At 37.4% G+C, this 13,253-nt stretch overlaps 1 non-coding gene across 1 annotated transcript; it reads left to right on the plus strand.

Annotated features, from left to right (window-relative positions):
* The first annotated feature begins 10,287 nt into the window (after window positions 1–10,287).
* Window positions 10,288–10,395, plus strand: LOC130953243 (small nucleolar RNA R71). Its single transcript, XR_009075414.1, has one exon. It is a non-coding gene; the product is annotated as a small nucleolar RNA R71 (small nucleolar RNA).
* The last annotated feature ends 2,858 nt before the right edge of the window (window positions 10,396–13,253 follow it).

A 13,253-nucleotide genomic window follows, 5' to 3' on the forward strand; every position in this document is an offset into this window, starting at 1 on the left:
GCTTCTCTTAGCTTTCTCTTCAAGGTCCTTTCAGGTTCAGGGTCAGCTTCAACAAGAATGCCTTTGTCTTTGTTCCTGCTCATATGAAAGAGAAGAAAACAAGAAAATATGGAATCCTCTATGTCACAGTATAGAGATTCCTTGAGGTGTCAGAGGAAAAGAAAAGTAGAAGACAGAAGTAGAAAATTCGAACTTATCAAAGAAGATGGAGTTCGAATTTTGCATTAAAGAATAGTGTTAGTCCATGAATAGAAGGATGTGAGAAGAAGGGAAGTAATTTTCGAAAATTCAATCAAAAGATTTTGAAAACATTTTGAAAATTTGATTGAAAATTTTCGAAAATTCAAGGTGAAGAAGAAATCAATTGATTTTTGAAAAAGATTTTGAAATTAGAAATCAAAAAGATTTGATTGAAAACTATTTTGAAAAAGATGACGTTAAAAAGATTTGATTGAAAAGTTATGGTTTTAAAAAGATGTGATTGAGAAGATATGATTTGAAAACAATTTTGAAAGATATGATTTGAAAACAATTTGAAAAGATATGATTTGAAAATTAATGACTTGCCTAACAAGAAAAGATATGATTCAAACATAAAACCTTTCTTAATAGAAAAGGCAAAAAATGTTCAATCAAATCATTAATTGTTAGTAAGTATCTTTGAAAAAAGGAAAGAAATTGATTTTGAAAACATTTGATTGAAAAGATATGATTTGAAAAAGATTTGGTTTTGAAAAACTTTGAAAACTTGAAAAAAAAATTGATTTGAAAACAAAATCTTCCTCCTAGCACCATCCTGGCGTTAAACGCCCAGAATGGTATACATTCTGGCGTTTAACGCCCAAAATGCTACCTCTTTGGGCGTTAAACGCCCAACCAGGTACCCTGGCTGGCGTTTAAACGCCAGTCTGCCTTCTTCACTGGGCATTTTTGAATGCTCAGCTTTTTCTGTATAATTCCTCTGCAGTATGTTCTGAATCTTCAATTCTTTGTATCATTGACTTGAAAAGACACAAATTAAAAATATTTTTTTTGGATTTTTTAATAATCAAAATGCAACAAGAATCAATTAACAATGCATGCAAGACACCAATCTTAGCAGTTTGTGTGCTACTGACACTATATGAGACACATGAACACTCAAGTCAATAGAATTTAAAGATCAAAACAAGAAATATATGCATGGATTCGAAAAATATAACAAAAACATGCATTTGACACCAAACTTAAGATGAGACTCTAGACTCAAACAAGAAATATTTTTGGATTTTATGGTTTTGCAAATTTTTTTTTTGTTTTTGTATTTTTCGAAAATTAAGTGGGAAAAGGTATCAAAATTCTTAATGAGAATTCCAGGAATCAGTGCAATGCTAGTCTAAGACTCCGGTCCAGGAATTAGACATGGCTTCACAGCCAGCCAAGCTTTCAAAGAAAGCTTCGGTCCAAAACACTAGACATGACCAAAGGTCAGCCAAGCCTTAGCAGATCACTGCTCCAAAAGCAAGATTGATTAAAATCAACAAGCTCTTGTGGTGATAAGTTGAAACCTCGGTCCAATCAGATTAGACATGGCTTCTCAGCCAGCCAGATTTCAACAAATCATCATGAAACTCTAGAATTCATCTTCAAGAATTTCGAAAAAAAAAATACCTAATCTAAGCAACAAGATGAACCGTCAGTTGTCCAAACTAGAACAATCCCAGGCATTGTTACCAAAAGCTTGCTCAAAACTTGAACAATCCCCGGCAACGGCGCCAAAAACTTGGTGCGCGAAATTGTGATCACTACAACTTCACACAACTAACCAGCAAGTGCACTGGGTCGTCCAAGTAATACCTTACGTGAGTAAGGGTCGATCCCACGGAGATTGTTAGCATTGAAGCAAGCTATGGTCATCTTGTAAATCTTAGTCAGGCAAACTCAAATGTATATGATGATGAACGAAAATAACATAGAAGATAAGGATAGTGATACTTATGTATATCATTGGTGTAAGAGCTTCAGACAAGTGTATGAAGATGCCTTCCGTTCCGTCTCTCTGCTTTCCTACTGCCTTCATCCAATCCTTCTTACTCCTTTCCATGGCAAGCTCGTGTAGGGTTTCACTGTTGTCAGCAGCTACCTCCCATCCGCGCAGTGAAAGCTAATGCACGCACTCTGTCACAGTACTGCCAATCACCGGTTTGGTTCCCTCCCCTACCGGAATAGAATCACTCTTTTGCGTCTGTCACTAACGCCCAGTAGGTTACAGGTTTGAAGCACGTCACAGTCATTCAGTCATTGAATCCTACTCAGAATACCACAGACAAGGTTAGACCTTCCGGATTCTCTTGAATGCCGCCATCAGTTCTTGCCTATACCACGAAGACTCTGATCTCACGGAATGGTTGGCTCGTTTGTCAGGCGAGCACTCGGTTGTCAGGCGATCAACCATGCATCGTGCAATCAGGAATCCAAGAGATATTCACTAAGCCTCAGATGCTTGTAGAACAAGAATGGTTGTCAGTCACCTTGTTCATGGGGTGAGAATGGTGATGGGCGTCAATCATCACCTTCATCATGTTGAAGAACAAGTGATATCTTGGTAAAAGAACAAGCGGAATTGAATGGAAGAACAATAGTAATTGCATTAATACTCGAGGTACAGCAGAGCTCCACACCTTAATCTATGGTGTGTAGAAACTCCACCGTTGAAAATACATAAGAACAAGGTCTAGGCATGGCCGAATGGCCAGCCTCCCAAAGAGGGTTCAATCATAAAAACATGATCAAAAGGCTCTCCCTAATACAATAGTAAAAGGTCCTACTTATAGAAAACTAGTACATAGATGAGTAAATGACATAAAAATCCACTTCCGGGCCCACTTGGTGTGTGCTTGGGCTGAGCAATGAAGCAATTTCGTGTAGAGACTCTCCTTGGAGTTAAACGCCAGCTTTAGTGCCAGTTTGGGCGTTTAACTCCCAATTAGGTGCCAGTTCCGGCGTTTAACGCTGGAATTTCTTGAGGTGACTTTGAACGCCGGTTTGGGCCATCAAATCTTGGGCAAAGTATGGACTATTATATATTGCTGGAAAGCCCAGGATGTCTACTTTCCAACGCCGTTGAGAGCGCGCCAATTGGGCTTCTGTAACTCCAGAAAATCCACCTCGAGTGCAGGGAGGTCAGAATCCAACAGCATCTGCAGTCCTTTTGAGTCTCTGGATCAGATTTTTGCTCAGGTCCCTCAATTTCAGCCAGAAAATACCTGAAATCACAGAAAAACACACAAACTCATAGTAAAGTCCAGAAAAGTGAATTTTAACTAAAAACTAATAAAAATATAATAAAAACTAACTAGATCATACTAAAAATCTACTAAAAATAATGCCAAAAAGCATACAAATTATCCGCTCATCAGTTACTCAGCTGAAGTTATCATAGAAGGAGACATCCCCATTGAGGAGGATAATCCCATCACTAAGAAGCGGATGGAGCAAACAAGAGAGCCCACTCATGGATCCCAAGAGACGCATGAGGAAGCTCATCACCAAGGAATCCCGGAGATGCCTCAAGGGATGCACTTTCCTCCCAACAACTATTGGGAATAACTCAACACTTCTCTAGAAGACTTGAGTTACAATATGGATCAATTAAGGGTGGAACATCAAGAACACTCCATCATTCTCCATGAAATTAGAGAAGATCAAAGAGCAATGAGGGAGGAGCAACAAAGGCAAGGAAGAGACATAGAAGAGCTCAAGGACATCATTGGTTCTTCAAGAAGAAAGCGCCACCATCACTAAGGTGGACTCATTCCTTGTTCTTATTTCTCTGTTTTTCGATTTTTAAGCTTTATGTTATCTATGTTTGTGTCTCTACTTCATGATCATTAGTATGTAGTAACTATGTCTTAAAGCTATGAATAATTCCATGAATCCTTCACCTCTCTTAAATGAAAAATGTTCTTAATTCAAAGAACAAGAAGTACATGAGTTTCGAATTTATCCTTGAAATTAGTTTAATTATATTGATGTAGTGACCATACTTTTTGTTTTTTGAATGAATGCTTGAACAGTGCATATTTTTGATCTTGTTGTTTATGAATGTTAAAATTGTTGGCTCTTGAAAGAATGATGAACAAAGAGAAATGCTATTGATAATCTGAAAAATCATGAAATTGATTCTTGAAGCAAGAAAAAGTAGTGAAGAACAAAGCTTGGGAAAAAAATAGAAAGAAAAAGAAAAAGCAAGCAAAAAAAACCAATAGCCCTTAAAACCAAAAGGCAAGGGTAAAAAGGATCCAAGGCTTTGAGCATCAATGGATAGGAGGGCCCAAGGAAAAAAAATCCAGGCCTAAGCGACTAAATCAAGCTGTCTCTAACCATGTGCTTGTGGCATGCAGGTCCAAGTGAAAAGCTTGAGACTAAGTGGTTAAAGTCGTGATCCAAAGCAAAAAGAGTGTGCTTAAGAACTCTGGACACCTCTAACTGGGAACTTTAGCAAAGCTGAGTCACAATCTGAAAAGGTTCACCCATTCATGTGTCTGTGGCATTTATGTATCCGGTGGTAATACTGGAAGACAAAGTGCTTAGGGCCACGGCCAAGACTCATAAAAGTAGCTGTGTTCAAGAATCAACGAACTTAACAAGGAGAATAAATAACACTATCTGAAATTCTAAGTTCCTAGAGATGCCAATCATTCTAAACTTCAAATGATAAAGTGAGATGCCAAAACTGTTCAGAAGCAAAAAGATACAAGTCTCGCTCATCTAATTAGAATTAATATTCATTGATATTCTGAGCTTTATAGTATATTCTCTTCTTTTTATCCTAATTGATTTTCAGTTGCTTGGGGACAAGCAACAATTTAAGTTTGGTGTTGTGATGAGCGGATAAGTTATACGCTTTTTGGCATTGTTTTTAAATAGTTTTTAGTAGGATCTAGCTACTTTTAGGGATCTTTTGATTAGTTTTTATGCTAAATTCACATTTCTGAATTTTACTATGAGTTTGTGTATTTTTCTATGATTTCAGGTAATTCCTGGCTGAAATTGAGGGACCTGAGTAAAACTCTGATAGAAGGCTGACAAAGGACTGCTGATGCTGTTGGATTCTGACCTCCTTGTACTCGAAATAGATTTTCAGGAGCTACAGAATTTCAAATGGCACGCATACTTTATTCGTGATTAGACGACGTAAACTGGCGCTCAACGCCAGTTCCATGCTGCATTTTGGAGTCAAACACCAGAAACACGTCACGAACCAGAGTTGAACGCCAAAAACACGTTACAACTTGGCGTTCAACTCCAAAAGAAGTCTCTGCACGTGGAAAGCTCAAGCTCAGCCCAAGCACACACCAAGTGAGCCCTGGAAGTGGATTTCTACATCAATTACTTACTTCTGTAAACCCTAGTAGCTAGTCTAGTATAAATAGGACATTTTACTATTGTATTAGACATCTTGGGTCTCGGTTTTATTCCATTATTCATCTTAGGAGACTATTGATCACATTTAGGGGTCTGGCCATTCGGCCATGCCTGGACCACTATCAATTATGTATTTTAAACGGTGGAGTTTCTACACACCATAGATTAAGGGTTTGGAGCTCTACTGTACCTCGAGTTTTAATGCAATTATTACTATTTTCTATTCAATTCAATTTATTCCTGTTCTAAGATATTCGTTGCACTTCACCATGATGAATGTGATGATCCGTGACACTCATCATCATTCTCACCTATGAACGCGTGACTGACAACCACTTCCGTTCTACCTTAGACCGGGCGCATATCTTTTGGATTCCTTAATCAGAATCTTCGTGGTATAAGCTAGAATTGATGGCGGTATTCATGAGAGTCTGGAAAGTCTAAACCTTGTCTGTGATATTCCAAGTAGGATTCAGGGATTGAATGACTATGACGAGCTTCAAACTCGCAATTGTTGGGTGATGACAAACGCAAAAGAGTCAAGGGATTCTATTCCGGCATGATCGAGAACCGACAGATGATTAGCCGTGCTGTGACAGAACATTTGGACCTTTTTCACTGAGAGGATGGGATGTAGCCATTGACAACGGTGATGCCCTACATATAGCTTGCAATGGAAAGGAGTAAGAAGGATTGGATGAAGGTAATAGGAAAGCAGAGATTCAGAAGGAGCACAGTATCTTCATACGCCTATCTGAAATTCCCATCAATGATTTACATAAGTATTTCTATATTTATTTTCTGTTTATTTATTATTATTATTCAAAAACTCCATAACCAATTATTATCCGCCTAACTGAGATTTATAAGATGACCATAGCTTGCTTCATACCAACAATCTCCGTGGGATCGACCCTTACTCACGTAAGGTTTATTACTTGGACGACCCAGTGCACTTGCTAGTTAGTTGTGCGAGGTTGTGAAGAAAGTGCTGAGTTATAAACGTGCATACCAAGCTGAATGCCATTGTTAATGATCACAATTTCTCCTACCAACGCCAGACTGCTGCTTGTTTCTAGCGTTAAATGCCAGCTTTTATTCCTTTCCTGGCGTTAAACGCCAGGTTGCAACCTATTTCTGGCGTTTAATGCCAGATTGTAGCCTGTTTTTGGCGTTCAACACCAGTCTGGTGCTTGTTTCTCGCGTTTAACACCTAAAATAGTGCTAGACTGGGCGTTAAATGCCCATTCTGCTACCCTTACTGGCGTTTAAACGCCAGTAAGTGTCTCCTCCAGGGTGTGATGTTTTTAATGCTGTTTTTATTTTTCTTCAATTTTTGCAATTGCTTTTGTGACTCCACATGATCATCAACCTAAAAAAAAGAAAATAACATGAAATAACATAGATAAATAAAAATTGGGTTGCCTTCCAATAAGCGCTTCTTTAATGTCAATAGCTTGACAGTGGGCTCTCATGGAGCCTCACAGATATTCAGAGCATTGTTGGGACCTCCCAACACCAAACTTAGAGTTTAAATTTGTGGGTTCAACACCAAACTTAGAGTTTGGTTGTGAGGGCTTTGTTTGACTCTGTTTGAGAGAAGCTTTTCATGCTTCCTTTCTATCGTTGCAGAGGGAGATTCTTGAGTTTTAAACACAAGGTAGTCCTCATTCAATTGAAGGACCAACTCTCCTCTATCCACATCAATCATAGCCTTTGTTGTGGCTAGGAAGGGTCTTCCAAGGATAATGGAATCATCCTCATCCTTCCCGGTGTCTAGGATTATGAAATCGGCAGGGATGTAAAGACCTTTGACCTTTACTAGCACGTCCTCTACCTGTCCATAAGCCTTTTTCATGGAATTGTCTGCCATCTCTAATGAGAATTTGGCAGTCTATACCTCAAAGATTCCCAGTTTCTCCATTACAGAGAGTGGCATTAAATTTATTTCTGACCCCAGGTCACACAGAGCCTTCTCAAAGGTCATGGTGCCTATGGTACAGGGAATTAGGAATTTACCAGGATCCTGTTTCTTTTGAGGTAAAGTGTGCTGAACCCAGGTATTCAGTTCATTAATGAGCAATGGAGGCTCCTCCTCCCAAGTCTCATTACCAAATAGCTTGGCATTCAGCTTCATGATTGCTCCTAAACACTGGGCAACTTGCCCTTCAACAATGTCTTCATCTTCTTCAGAAGATGAATAGTCATCAGAGCTCATGAATGGTAAAAGGAGGCTCAATGGAATCTCTATGGTCTCTAGGTGAGCCTCAGATTCCTTAGATTCCTTAATTGGAAACTCCTTTTTGTCCAGAGGACGTCCCAAGAGGTCTTCCTCACTGGGATTCATGTCCTCCTCCTCCTTTGTGCATTTGGCCACACCAAGTAAGGTTATGGCCTTGCACTCTCTTTTGGGGTTCTCTTCTGTATTGCTTGGGAGAGTACTAGGAGGAGTTTCGGTGACTGTTTTCCTCAGCTGGCCCACTTGTGCCTCCAAATTTCTAATGGAGGACCTTGTTTCATTCATGAAACTTAGAGTGGCCTTAGATAGATCAGAGACTATATTTGCTAAGCTAGAGGGACTCTGCTCAGAATTCTCTGTCTGTTGCTGAGAATATGATAGAAAAGGCTTGCTGTTGCTAAACCTGTTTCTTCCACCATTATTAAAGCCTTGTTGAGGCTTTGGTTGATCCTTCCAAGAGAAATTTGGATGATTTCTCCATGAGGGATTATAGGTGTTTTCATAGGCTTCATCCATGTAATTCACCTCTGCTATTGTGGGGTTCTCAAGATCATAGGCTTCTTCTTCAGAAGATGCCTCTTTAGTACTGTTGGATGCATTTTACAATCCATTCAGACTCTGAGAAATCATGTTGACTTGCTGAGTCAACATTTTGTTTTGAGCCAATATGGCATTCAAAGCATCAATTTCAAGAACTCCCTTCCTCTGAGGCGTCCCATAACTCACAGGATTCCTTTCAGAAGTATACATGAACTAGTTATTTGCAACCATGTCAATGAGTTCCTGAGCTTCTGTAGGCATTTTTTTCAGGTGAATAGACCCACTGATAGGAACGCGGTGATGTATTGGAAGAGATTTTCTTAATGAAGATTGCGTTGCAAGTATAGCTCTACCAACAACAATCCTTGTGGATCAAATTTAGAATGGAATTGGTTGTCACAAGTTCAACCCCAATGAAATAACCGAAGTATTTAAATCTCGGGTCGTCTCACGAAGAGTGGGCAAACATGTATTTCAACATTGGTTAGAAATCCGGGGTTGTGATTCATTAACAAGAAAGTAAATTGGGAATCTTAACAAACAAGCAATTTAAAGAGGTAATGAACTAATTCAAATAACAAGCAAGATGTGAATGAATTCAAACTAAGGAAACCATATTCAATTTAATTCTACTCTTGACTAAACAATAACTACAACTAAACAAGACAATTTAGAAATTGGTTTTCAAATATGAATGATAAAAGCAACTCTTGCTTAGGCATGGGAATTGGGGTCACCATCTTTGTCTAACAACCATATCCTGACAATTATGAGGAGCCGAACTCACTCAGTCTACTTCCAAACTTGAAGTACGTGAAGTGGTTTGGTCAACATCAACCCATAAGGCCGCACCTCACTACTAATTAACCTAGTAGTAGGATAGTGTTAATGGGTATCAAATTGACCACTAAGGACTCTGAAATCATCAATTCCATTAGACCTAATGACTCAGGCTTACTCAATTCCCTTAGCCTAAGCCAAGAGTAAAAAGAACTACTCCATAATCAAGGTAAACAATTCATCAAACACTTGGTAAGCATTAACAAAAGACATGTTCAAATGGTAATTAAATTGAGATCAACAAATAACTACTAACAATTATCAACTAACAAGAGTTCAAACAATACAATGAAACATAAAAATCATCAATCAAACATCAACAACTCAAGATTCATAACATTCATAAATTGGGTATAAAGTGACAATTGATAAAAGTCCATAAATCAACACAAGATCTAAGTGAAAATATACTAGGAAATTCAAATTGAGTAATCAAAAGTGGTAATTAACAAAACCCAATTCAGAATCAACAAAGAAGATCAATCCAAAGCTAGATCTAGGGAAGAACAAGGGTTTCTTCCTTTAGAGAGCAAAAGAACCTAAGAAAACTAGAAAAATTGTGTTTTAGTGCAAAATGATTGATCCCCTCTTTCTCTCTAGCATCCTTGGGTCTTTTCCATGCATAAGCAGCTTGAATTTGGGCCCATTCAGCCTCAAAAATCACCAGGCACGATTTTTTTTAATGAGGTCACGTGCAGCTTCCCACGCGTGCGTGTCATGCGTGTGCTCGCGCCGATTGCTTCTGCGATCGACGCTAGCGCGCCAGTTGCGCGTGCGCGTCGATGGAAATTCTTTGGCCTGCGCGGATGCGTCCATCCTTGCGCGCTGATTCCAGCTATCTTCATCCACGTGTGCGCGTGATATGCGCGTGCGCGCTGATGCTGCAATTCCCAAAATCCAATTCTTAATGTTCCTTCCTTTTGTGCATGCTTTCCTTCTCTCTTCTAGGCCATTCTTACCCTACTAATTCTGAAATCACTAAACAAATACGTCATGGCATCGAATGGCAATAAAGAGGATCAAAATATAGCAATTCTAAGGCAAAATAAGCATGTTTTCTTCAATGGAGCAACATTGGGAAGTGAACACTAAACCATGCATTTCTTGTGAATATGTGTGAAAAATATTGATAAAAATCCCCATAATAAGCACAAGATAAACCACAAAATCGGGGTTTATCACCCACCTGCAGAGTGCTCCAATGACATCTTAGACAATTCAGACAGACCATCATAGAATATATCCAGGATGGTCCATTTTGAAAGCATGTCAGAAGGACACTTTTTGGTCAGTTGCTTGTATCTCTCCCAATCTTCATAAAGGGATTCACCTTCTTTCTGTCTGAAGGTTTGAACATCTACTCTAAGCTTACTCAGCTTTTGAGGAGGAAAGAACTTGGCTAAGAAAGTCATGACTAGCTTATCCCAAGAGTTCAGGCTATCTTTAGGTTGAGAGTCCAACCATATTCTAGCTCTATCTCTTACAACAAAAGGGAAAAGCAAAAGCCTATAGACCTCGGGATCAACCCCATTGGTCTTAACAGTATCACAGATCTGCAAGAATTCAGTTAAGAACTGAAAAGGATCTTCTGATGGAAGTCCATGAAACTTACAATTCTGTTGCATCAGAGAAACTAATTGATGCTTTAACTCAAAATTGTTTGCTCCAATGGAAGGGATTGAGATGCTTCTTCCATGTAAGTTGGAATTTGATGTAGTAAAGTCACCAAGCATCTTCCTTGCATTGTTGTTGGGTTCGGCCATGTCTCCTTCTTTTTCGAGATTCTCTGTAAGGTTTTCTCTATCTGGATTGTTGAGCTTTAGCTTCTCTTAGCTTCTTCTTCAGAGTCCTTTTAGGTTCAGGATCTACTTCAACAAGAATGTCCTTGTCCTTTCTCCTGCTCATATGAAAAAGAAGAAAACAGAAAAAAAGAGAAATCCTCTATGTCACAGTATAGAGATTCCCTTATGTGAGTAGAAGAAGAAAAGAATAAAAGAAGGAGAAGACAAAATTTTGAACACAGAGCAGAAGAGAGGGTTCAAATTTTGAGATGAAGAGAAGTGTTAGTAAATGAATAAATAAATAGGAAAAGATGAGAGATAGAGGGAATTCGAAAATTAGAAGAAAAGAGAAGAAAAATATTTTTGTTTTTATTTTAATTATTAGTTAGAATTCGAAAGTAAAGGAAGAAGTATAATAAAATTAAAATTTAAAATAATTAGTTAATTAAAAAGAATTTTAAAAAAGGGTGAGGAATTTTCGAGAATGGGAGAGAGAAAATTAGTTAGGTGGTTTTGAAAAAGATAAAAAATAGTAAAACAAACAAAAAGTCAATTAGTTAGTTGAAAAAGATTTGAAAAAGTTAGAAATCAAATTTTTGAAAAAGATATGATTAAAGAGATATGATTGAAAATATATTTTGAAAAAGATTTGACAAGGAAATTAAAAAGATTTTATTTTTAAAATTAAAATTGATTACTTGACTAACAAGAAACTAAAAGATATGATTCTAGAATTTAAAGATTGAACTTTTCTTAACAAGAAAGTAACAAACTTCAAATTTTTGAATTAATCACATTAATTGTTAGTAAAGTTTTCGAAAATTATGAAATAAAATTAAGAAAAAGATTTTGAAAACTAATTTTTTAAAATTTTTAAAAATAATAAAAAATGAAAAGATTTTATTTTTGAAAAAAATTTCGAAAAGATAGGATTTTTGAAATTGAAATCTTGACTTAAATAACAAGAAACAACTTATTTTGAAAATTTTTGACTAAGTCAACCCAAAGATTTCGAAATTTATGAGAGAAATAAGGAAAATATATTTTTTATTTTTTTGAATTTTTAATGAGAGAGAAAAATAACTAAATGACTCAAAACATAAAAATTATGAATCAAAACACATGATACATGCAAGAACACTTTGAATGTCAAGATGAACACCAAGAACACTTTGAAGATCATGATGAACATCAAGAACTTATTTTTGAAAAATTTTTAAGAAAAGAAAAACATGCAAGACACCAAACTTAGAAATTTTTCATGCTTAGACACTAAGGATTCAAAAATGCATATGAAAAACAAGAAAAGACACAAAACAATAAAATGTAAAGATCAAACAAGAAGACTTGTCAAGAACAACTTGAAGATCATGAAGAAAGCAATGCATGAAATTTTCAAAAAATGCACAAATTTTTAAAACATGCAATTGACACCAAACTTAAAAATTGACATTAGACTCAAACAAGAAACACAAAATATTTTTTATTTTTTTATTTTATAAAAAATTTTTGGATTTTTCAAAAATTATTTTTGGAAAAACGAAAAAGAAGAAAAATTTTGAAAGATTTTTTAAAACTTTTTGAACAGAAAATTACCTAATTTGAGAAACAAGATGAACCGTCAGTTGTCCAAACTCGAACAATCCCCAGCAATGGCGCCAAAAACTTGGTGCACGAAATTGTGATCTCAATGGTGCCAACAACTTGGTACGCACAATTGTAATATCACTCTTCTTAACAACTTCGCACAACTAACCAGCAAGTGCACTGGGTCGTCCAAGTAATAAACCTTACGTGAGTAAGGGTCGATCCCACGGAGATTGTTGGCTTGAAGCAAGCTATGGTCACCTTGTAAATCTCAGTCAGGCATATTCAAATGGTTATAGAGCTTTAATAATTAAAAGATAAATAGAACGTAAAATAAAGATAGAGATACTTATGTAAATCATTGGTGGGATTTCAGATAAGTGTATGAAGATGCTTTATCCCTCTTGAATCACTGCTTTCCTACTGCCTTCATCCAATCCTTCATACTCCTTTCTATGGCAAGCTGTATGTAGGGCGTCACGTTGTCAATGGCTACTTCCCATCCTCTTAGTGAAAAAGGTCCTCTACGGTTTCCCGCATGGCTAATCAGCTGTTGGTTCTCGATCGTGTAGGAATAGGATTTACTATCCTTTTGCGTTTGTCACCACGCCCTACAGTCGCGAGTTTGAAGCTCGTCACAGTCATCCCATCCCAGATCCTACTCGGAATACCACAGACAAGGTTTAGACTTTCCGGATCTCAAGAATGCTGCCAGTGGATTCTAGCTTATACCACGAAGACTCTGGTCTCATGGAATGGAAGGCTCTGTTGTCAAGAGAGGCAACCATGCGTCGTGGACCAGGAATCCAATAGATACACACTCTAGCTTTCGCAGGTAGAACGGAAGTATTTGTCAGGAA

This window comes from Arachis stenosperma, chromosome 9, assembly GCF_014773155.1.
Source record: "Arachis stenosperma cultivar V10309 chromosome 9, arast.V10309.gnm1.PFL2, whole genome shotgun sequence".
NCBI classification, from domain to species: domain Eukaryota; kingdom Viridiplantae; phylum Streptophyta; class Magnoliopsida; order Fabales; family Fabaceae; genus Arachis; species Arachis stenosperma.